The 9,391-nt window shown below is 33.6% G+C and overlaps 1 non-coding gene across 1 annotated transcript; it reads right to left on the bottom strand.

Moving 5' to 3' along the window:
- Nucleotides 1–348: 348 nt before the first annotated feature.
- LOC112934189 (U6 spliceosomal RNA) lies at nt 349–455 on the bottom strand. The gene has a single exon (XR_003237850.1). It is a non-coding gene; the product is annotated as a U6 spliceosomal RNA (small nuclear RNA).
- Between the last annotated feature and the right edge of the window lie 8,936 nt (nt 456–9,391).

The raw sequence follows: 9,391 nt of genomic DNA, 5'->3' as shown, positions 1-9,391 counted from the left end.
TGCACTTGCCTCACCCAAACCCAATGGCGGTTAAATCTAACACTCTGAAGACTCCATACTAGTGCCATAGTAGATTAATGTAAGTAGAAAAACAAAGATCCATGCTGACTCCTGTCACTCTAAATGTGTGACCACATGCCCATCTCTAGCAGGATCTCTGCGGATGCCCTTAGTGCTTTAGTCTGTTTTCTCTTACTCTCCCATACTCTGAGCTCCTTATTTCATATCTCTTTGTCCGCAAATCTCTCATATGCTCTCCTTTTCCTCAATCTCAATAACCCTGCTTTTTATTTCATGAAACCAATAATCAGAAGAAAACTTTCTTTTCTTTCTTCTTCTTTTTTTTTTTTTAATATGGAACACTTCAGAAATTTGCATGCCATCCTTGTGCAGGGGCCATGCTAATCTTCTCTGTATCTTTCCAATTTTAGTGTATGTGCTGCCGAAGTGAGGATGAGAATTTTGTTTCCTGCCCCCAAGTATGCCATTCCTTTCACTTAAGGTCAAAAACTCACATCTCCTCATTTATTTATTTATTTATTTATTTATTTATTTATTTATTTATTTATTATTTTTATCACCTAAGAGCTCTACTATTGCAATTATCCTTGCTGTGTTGTGAAATATCAATATTTCACATTCTATTGGATTATTACAATAAGCAACAAATATGTGGCCTCACTCTGTAACAATTATTTATTGGTTGTTCTTCCATTTATAGCAAACTCTCAAAGTCCAATTTACATTTTCCTCTCCCTTCCCTCCTTCTTTCCTGAGTATACTCTAGGCAAGGCTTTTTACTTAGTATCCCATTGACATGTTCTTTTTAAATATTAAGGTCACATGTCCACTGTATTGCCAGATTTGATGTTCCTTCTTCCATTTTTTTCTTGATCAACCTCTAAGCAAAATTCAGGTTAGCTTATACCATTCTTTTCAAAAGTTTTTTTATGTTGCTTCCCCCCCCCCCTTTCCTTTTAAGGCTTAACGTGCTTCTAATTTTTCTCCTTTCTCATATAAGGATAAATACAAGTTGAAAAAAATAATTTTCTTTAACAAAAAAAGGAAAGAGACTTCCCCACTTCATGCTTTTCTAAGCACATTATTTATAAAACAAAAACAAAAACCTGTAACTGTAAATTCTTTATTTCTTTGAAATGCATGTAAATCTTTTTAGTGGCTCTTGCCAGTTTTAAGAATCAGGAATATCTTACTCAATAAGCAGAGAACTGTCTCTTAGAAATACTGAATATTGAATATTTCCCAGTTTCTGTGGGAGGGTAAGACCCTAACTTCGGTGGATCCTTTGCACCAAGTTGCAAAACTACCTCCTAAAAGATTTGAGAAACCTCTTTTTCCGTTGGATAGAGCCAATTAGGTAACACAGATGATCACCCCAATTATCAAGTAAATCTAGAAGGAACTATGTACAACAAATGGTACTATTAAGTACTCTTACTTGAAGGCTAGTTATTGTTTATCCTACATGTATATAATAGGCTGTATCTACTTGGCTATATAATAGGATGAGATTTCTTTGTCTTTATGATCTCCTAGTGGATTGCCTGTGATACAAATCACATTCTCGTATTTAATGTTTATTCAATAATAAAACTATTTTGTCCTCTATCCTTGTGGAGAAGATTTTTGGGTTGGTAGGATAGTTTTAAATTATATTTTCCTAAACACTCAGTACTTCTCTTTTTGCCTATTAATGTTGGGATGCCTCAATGCTTCTTTTTTTATTTTTATTTTTTCCTTTTTCCATCTTTACTCACTTCTTAAATAATCTTTAGTTCACTGGCTTTAAATGTTATCTATACATTAATGTATTCGATTTTCTACACCTAACCAATCTCCCCTCTCCCTCTCTCTACTATAAATCTATAAATATCTTTTATTTGATGAGTCCACTTCTATGTCCTATCCATGAATGAACCTTTTTTTTTTTTAATAATTTTTTATTTATTTATGATAGTCACACACACAGAGAGAGAGAGAGAGAGAGAGAGAGAGAGAGAGACAGGGACACAGGCAGAGGGAGAAGCAGGCTCCATGCACCGGGAGCCCGACGTGGGACTCGATTCCGGGTCTCCAGGATCGCGCGCTGGGCCAAAGGCAGGCGCCAAACTGCTGCGCCACCCAGGGATCCCTATGAATGAACCTTTATAATAAGGTTATCTTTATTGTCCATCAATGAACTATATACTCAACATAAATCTTCTTCTCTTGTGTTTCCCATCTTAGTGAAAGTCATCATTATTTACAGGTTACAGATTTTTTTGTTTATTTTGTTGTTTATTTTCATATTCCACAAAATATATCTTATAGGTCTGCTTTCAGAAAATATCTGAAATTTTATTACTTACATATGTCTCATTATTACTCCCCATTTAACATTTACATTGATTCCCCCCCCCCCCACCACCACCACTTCCCTCAGAAAGAAGGAGGAAGAGAAAGGAGACAGGAAGGGTGGATTTAATAAACCAGAGAGCATACAAAAGAAGTGGAAGGAAAGATTCAAAGGTTAAATTCAAGATGTGAAATCAATAGTGAAACATGGGAATTGTCTATGGTAAATGAAATTGTGATAGTCCATGGTATGGCTCTGATAGAGTTATGGAATAAGAAGATTTTAAAATTATAAGGAAGCATTTATAGTTTGCAAGCATTTAAGTTTGCAATAACTGTTGAAAGGAGCAGAAAATGAGGATTGAAAAAGGTGTAAGGAGAACCTAAACAGATTTTTCCAGAATTCATGGGGAAAAAAAATTTACAAGTTGAACAAATCAGAAGGACAGTGTTGAATGCTGTTTGAGATTAAGATTATAAACTTAAGAGTTATGATCAAAGTTTGGAATATTACAATGGAAAATGTTAAGCACAAAGTCCATAGTAGGCACTAATATGAATATAAAGATAAATAAGGTCTCTTCATTTAGGGGCATGGAACTCTATTAGAGAGGTAAAATGGAAATATAAATAACTCAGAGACAGTATAAGAATTGCTATGTTTTAGACTTTCAGTCAAACTTATGAGAGATCTGGAGAGGAATATTCATTGTAGGGCCAATGAGGAAAACTCAATGGAAAAAACAGGTTTTTTGTGGACTCAAACTCTAAACAATTTGGCAGGGTAAACCAGTGGGCAGTCCAGAGATAATACAGGCTTAAATATGGATAGGAGAAACATCAAGGTATAAAAGATAAGAATTTGCAATTTCAATTGTTGGTGTGCAAGAATTGTAATATTTAAAAAATCCATTTATAATCTTTTATATCTTGGGCTGAGAAAGAATTTTATCTCAGTCATTTGTGGATGTTTTTCCTTTAGTTGTGTCTTCCTATTGAAATCTGAGGAAGAACCCCTGGGATCATTGCTTCTGAAACATCTATTGCTTTAATCAGTCTTTCAGATCCTATAGTTGATCCTTTTGATTTTCTGCTGTTCTTGGGGTACAAGTGAGTTTGACAAGGCTGGGAGAAGTGATTGCAGGAGGAGAGCAAAATAGTAACATCAGTATTTTTATTGATTGTTAATGTGACAATAATACAGCATTATTTTGGACTACATAAAATAAAACAGTAAAGTCACTTACATAATTCAATAAATTTATAAGAAAATCATAAATATCAAATGTTAATCTAATAAAACATAAAGTATATATTATCATAAGATGATAAAATTAATGATTAAAATTTTCCAAAATATCAGTACTACATGAAAGTGAACAAAATTTAGTTATCATAACTCATTAAAAGGATATAGTATAACTCAATTCCTCTGTAAAACTCAGATCTTCTAAAAATTGCATTGTGATTATTATTGAGCCAAGACTTTTTTTGTAAAAAAATACTTCCTTCTGTTGGAAAAGAACTGTAGTCTTCATCAGCGGGAGAATTTTTAGTAGCCTTTATAAACTAATTCTAAATATTTTCCCTGGAGTCCCTTACTTTTAAATTATCGCAAGATCTATTGGTAACATTGAAGACATTTTTTTTAGTGCCACCTAAGAATACAATGTGAAGTGTCAATTTAAATACCACAATGCTAATATTTCACTTGTTCAAAAGGTCTTTGAATAATGGCAATAATTATGCTTTAAAATATGTTTTTTTGTTTTTTAATAGAAGGTGAATGCTTATTGTAATGTGTATAGGTGCAAATTCTCCTGGGCTTTGTTTTGTCTTTTCTGCACATATTGACCAGATAGGTTATTGATTTCATTATCAAGATATAAATGATTTAAATATCAGGTTCTTTCAAACATAGAAATAATTACATTACATCAAAAGGTATTAAAATTTTAGTACATAATGCTTGGAATTCTAAACGCTATCTAGCAGTGTTGTGAATTGGCTCTATCTCCCCCTAATGGCACCAACCAGTTATGATCTCTGTGTTCTGGTGACACTTCCAACCAATATACCTTAGTACTTAGATTCTCAACTTCTTGGTCCCCTTTTCTGTATGATCGAATATCTTTTTTTCCTATCCCTTCTTGTTCTGGGACTCTTACCGTTATGTCTTCAGTGATTTTAGGATTTTCAAAAGATAGAATCAGCTTTTGTTTTCCAGGTCCAAAAAGGCACAAGGTAAGAAAATAGTGGGTCTGACAGTCTGCATGGAATGAGAGAAAGATACAACACACAAAACACGTTTGTATTTCAAAAAGTTCCCTATCACAATAGAAGCAGTTAGAATTGTCATTCAATCCATTATTATATTAATTTTCTTAATTAGAATCTGTATTGCTACATGTATTAGTGAACTTATTTTTTTGAAGTATGTTGTCTAAATGTTTAATATCAACAGACTACTTGGGACTATAGAGATTGCTATGAATGTGTGTTATTCTATTTATATGTTTATTTATTTATTTATTTATTTTTATTTTTTATATGTTTATTTAGAAAGAACAATGTAATGTACATAAAGTAATATAATTCTGTAAAAATAAGGTAAAATATTACTGTAATTAATAAAGATAAAGCTAGAGAAGTGAACATTTGTTTTAGAGCTCTACTAAAAGTGTAAGTCATCACTGTCCTCAACTGTGAAATGGAATCTAAAACTTTTCCGGGGGTAGGAATTATATTTCTAATATTGAGAGAATCTAACATAATTTTGGTAGGGCATATATTTTTAATAAAGTTTTTGGAATGAATTATCAAGTCAATCAATGAACAAATTTCCTATTTCAAAAAGATCTGTAAACATAATTTTTTAAAAGATTTTATTTATTCATGAGAGACACACAGAGAGAGAGAGGAGAGAGGAAAGAGAGAGAGAGAGAGAAAGAGAGAGAGAGACAGAGGCACAGGAAGAGGGAGAAGCAGACTCCATGCAGGGAGCCTGATGTGGGACTCTATCCTGGGACTCCAGGATCATGTCCTGGGCTGAAGGTGGTGCTAAACCGCTAGCCACCCAGGGATCCCCCTGAATGTTCATTAGAGAATAGTTAGGGAATAGTTATTAATTAAATGACTACATGAATTAATAAGTTTATACCTTAATTGCTAATGTGTGGTTTCCTTTATGTTATTGCAAATCATCTTTATTATATTGCAACATAGGCTGACAATGATATTACCCACTTTTGTATATAAGGGAAAGAGGATGTGGAGACATAAAATATTTTACCTAGAAGTGACCTGGTGGTAGAGTTGGGAATACAATCCAAGTTTTATGCCTCCATGTTTAGAGTTTTGCTATCATATGGTGTCTTTTGCAGGTGAGAAGTTATTGTCATTCCTTATAGGATTGTAACCTTGATACCATCTCTTATGAATTTTGACTCTGACTGGTTTCAGTGATTGAATATCTCACTAGCTTATAAATACAATGGGAGAAAAATAGTTAATGTCTGTGGACTTTACTAGAAAGACTTAAGGTTACTTCTGATGCCAATACTTACTGATTATTTAGGCAGACTACTCAACTCTAGGCCAGAAAGATAATACCAAACTATTACAAAGCTGTTTTGAGATGAAATGTGATAATTGTAAGAGAAGACAGTTTATAGTAAACAAGTGTTAAGGGCATTTTATTGGAACACCTTAGTCTTATTTTGTTAGTTCATCACCACTGTCTACTTCTTCTAAGCTTTTCTCTTTATTGTGTAAGAGAAGCCTAAAAAGTATTTTCTACAATTCTTTTCTCCATGTGGTTCTGAATTAGTCCAATCATGAGAGGCACTTAACTGATATTTGGATGGTGAAGAATTGGCAATATGTGGTGAAGAGTACTAGTGACAAGTACAAATTCTCTCAGGGAGGAAAAAATATAATTTGCATGGGAAGTGAGAATAATCTTGAGTATTGGGGAGCAATATTGGGGAGTATTGGGGCTATGATAGAAATAGAATTCACTGAATATTTCATGTTCTGCTATTCTTTCACATGGTGGGATAATGCTAGGAAACCGGGTAAGACCATATGTTTAATTCTGACCAGTGAATTGTAAATGAAAGTAACTCCTATCTCCTCAAGGTCAAGAATTGAATTGCTTCTGAGAGTTCACTCCCCTGGGTTGTTGTGGCTAGCTCAAGATAGTAGCTACTCTAAAGCTTGGTTATCTGACTGACTACAGTGAGCCTTGCAGATTGTCAGTGGGCATGTATCAGGAGCAAAAAACAAATTTTAGCTTTTTGTGGTAATGTCTTCCCAAAGAATTCATGTTCTAATCTGCAACCTGTAAATATGTTACCTTATGTAGCCAAAGACATTATGCAAATATGATTAAGTTAAGGACCTTGACATGAGAATATTATCTTGGATTATCTGGATGGTCCTTTTGTAATGACAAGTGTCCTTAATATGTCCATGGAAGCAGAGGTTGTATTGATATGATTGTTGGCTTTGAAGATGTAGGAAGGAGTCAAGGAATTCAGATAGCCTCTAAAAGTTGGGATAGGCAAAGAAATGTGTTTTTGTTTTTTGTTTTTTTTTTTTTTCCTAGAATCCCCAAAAGATTTTAAGCTCAATAAAACTCATTTTAGACTTCTGACCTCAGAACTCTGAGATAATAAATTTATATTGTTTTAAGCCACTATGTGTGTAGTGATTGTTAAAGGAGCAATAGGAAATTAATACACTATTATAAGCCATTTGAAGTTTGAGATTGTTTACTACATCAGCAAACCCAGTCTCGCTAGAATTCTTACCTTTCTTTTAAAATGGTCAACACTAGTATTAAAATAAACTTAAAATTTCAATGATGATTTTTCATTGGAACGAGCTTTATAATCTTTCTCTGGTTGCTTGTTTTGGAAGGGGAGGTGAATCAGGGTACAGATAAAATTTTAGATGTTATTATTGATTACATATTTTCTATAGTACATAGGACTTCACTTTGAAAAGCAATAGAGTTCCCACTTTAAAAATTGTCAGATGTTGCTATTTTAGAATTTCAGTGTTCTTTTCACTTTTAATTTGCTTATAAAATGTAGAATAAATTTTCATGCCTCAGGATAAGATGCAAAGATACAACCCATAGATACTATGCAGAAGATAAACTAATACAGTGACTTTACTAACAAGTCTATTTGGTGACAGTATATTCTTTCTTCCAGAAGATAAAAGTGGTAAACTGCCAAGGAAATTGTAATGTTGGAATCAAAGTGAAATTTCACTGAAGAACTCAGCTATAGAGTGTCACACATGAAAAGGGATTAGAAGCTGAGCTATCACGAAGAGATGAAAAGGTATTTTCCGAATGTGTTTCTTCTTATGTGAACTTCTGTGTGGAATCTAGAAGTGACTAAATTGATGCAGTAGCTAGAAATCTGAAAAGGAAAACAAGAAGGAAAGCATCATTTTCTGAGATTCAAGAATTTTTCCTTAACTCAAGCCAAGAGCTGAATGTGAGAGAAGGGTTCATATCTGAAATTATTGCACTTAGACCTAGAATCAAGTAAAATGCCTGCTATCTTTGATAATGTTAGAATCCATGTACTTATAGTAATAGTTCTTATTATTTATCCCTGTATTCTAATTTTTATCTGATATCTTCATCAATGTTTCCTTCTCTCCTTGTTTTACCTGTGTACCTCATGCATACACGTATGCATGCACACACATGCACACACAAGACTATGTATATGACTACGTGTGCATTTTGATCATTTCCCAGGTATCTGGGAACATTTATTCAGTTTCTCTCCCTAGAAGTACAAAAGGAAAAGAAGGTAGCTTTCTCTGTGGTTCCCATAAAATACTCTGCAGATTTTTTCCTTATGAGGCTACTATCATGCAGTGTGTCTGAAAGTGTTGGGAATGGCCATTCTCCTTGGCTTTCACTTCTGACTCCAGGTACAGGACACAGAAAGTCTCTACATTTTCTCAATATTTTCTCTGTCCTTCAGTTTTGAAAGCTTGCCATTCACATCAATGTTCTAAAGTCTCTGCATACCTGGTGGGTGAAATATCACTTGATATCTTGTCAGTTAATATGTGTGACTACAAGAAACATCTTATAAATGAGTATCTTACTCTTCTCAGTAGTATTTAATCCTACTAAAATTTTGTCTATCCTCTGTGCAAGAATATTCTCAAAAAAAGCATTGCTATTTAGATTATTCTGTATTTTTTTTTTACAGATTTTATTTATTGAGAGACACACAGAGAGAGGCAGAGACCTAGGTAGAGGGAGAAGCAGGCTCCCTGTGGGGAGCCTTATTCAGGACTCGATCCCAGGACCCTGGGATCATGACCTGTGCCAAAGGTAGATACTCAACCACTGAGCCACCCAGGTGCTCCAAGATTATCCTTTAAAGAACAATATTTTCTGTTTACCTTTGTACACATATGCAGAATCGTCATAGTTCTGTTTGCCAAAGTTCTTTATTTATTCATCTTTATTATTTCAACAATCATCATAATAAAGAATTCTATTGTCCTACACACGACCCAATTCCTACTTAGTTCAAATACTACTAGAACCTCAAGAACAACTGTCCCATGTCCTCTTTGGGCATAGAGGAGATTAGCTTTGCTCCTCTGTATTCTCAAATACCTTTTGCATATCTCTGTCACTACAATGTCCATATCCTCATATCAGATTTGAGTGTCTTGAAAACAAGTGCATAATTACAGTAACTCCAGACATGTTCATAAATGTTTAACAACCAGTTCCCCCAAAACAGGAGTATACATATACTTGTAACTCTATATATGTACATATGTACATGTTTTTTTACAAATTTTATTGACATAAGGATTATGCAGTATGTGATATCTGAGTAATAATTAAATGTACAATGAATTTTATTAGTAATCCATATAGTCAATTGATTCTTAAAAAATACTTTGATTTATGCTGAACTTTTTATCCATAGTCGACCTATCACTGTGATAGATGAGTTAGTGTAGTTTTGACATGAATGTT

Source organism: Vulpes vulpes, chromosome 9 (genome assembly GCF_048418805.1).
Source record: "Vulpes vulpes isolate BD-2025 chromosome 9, VulVul3, whole genome shotgun sequence".
In the NCBI taxonomy this organism is placed as follows: Eukaryota; Metazoa; Chordata; class Mammalia; order Carnivora; family Canidae; genus Vulpes; species Vulpes vulpes.
The sequence above is the reverse complement of the archived record's forward strand: the minus strand, read 5'-3'. Positions and strand labels throughout refer to the sequence as shown.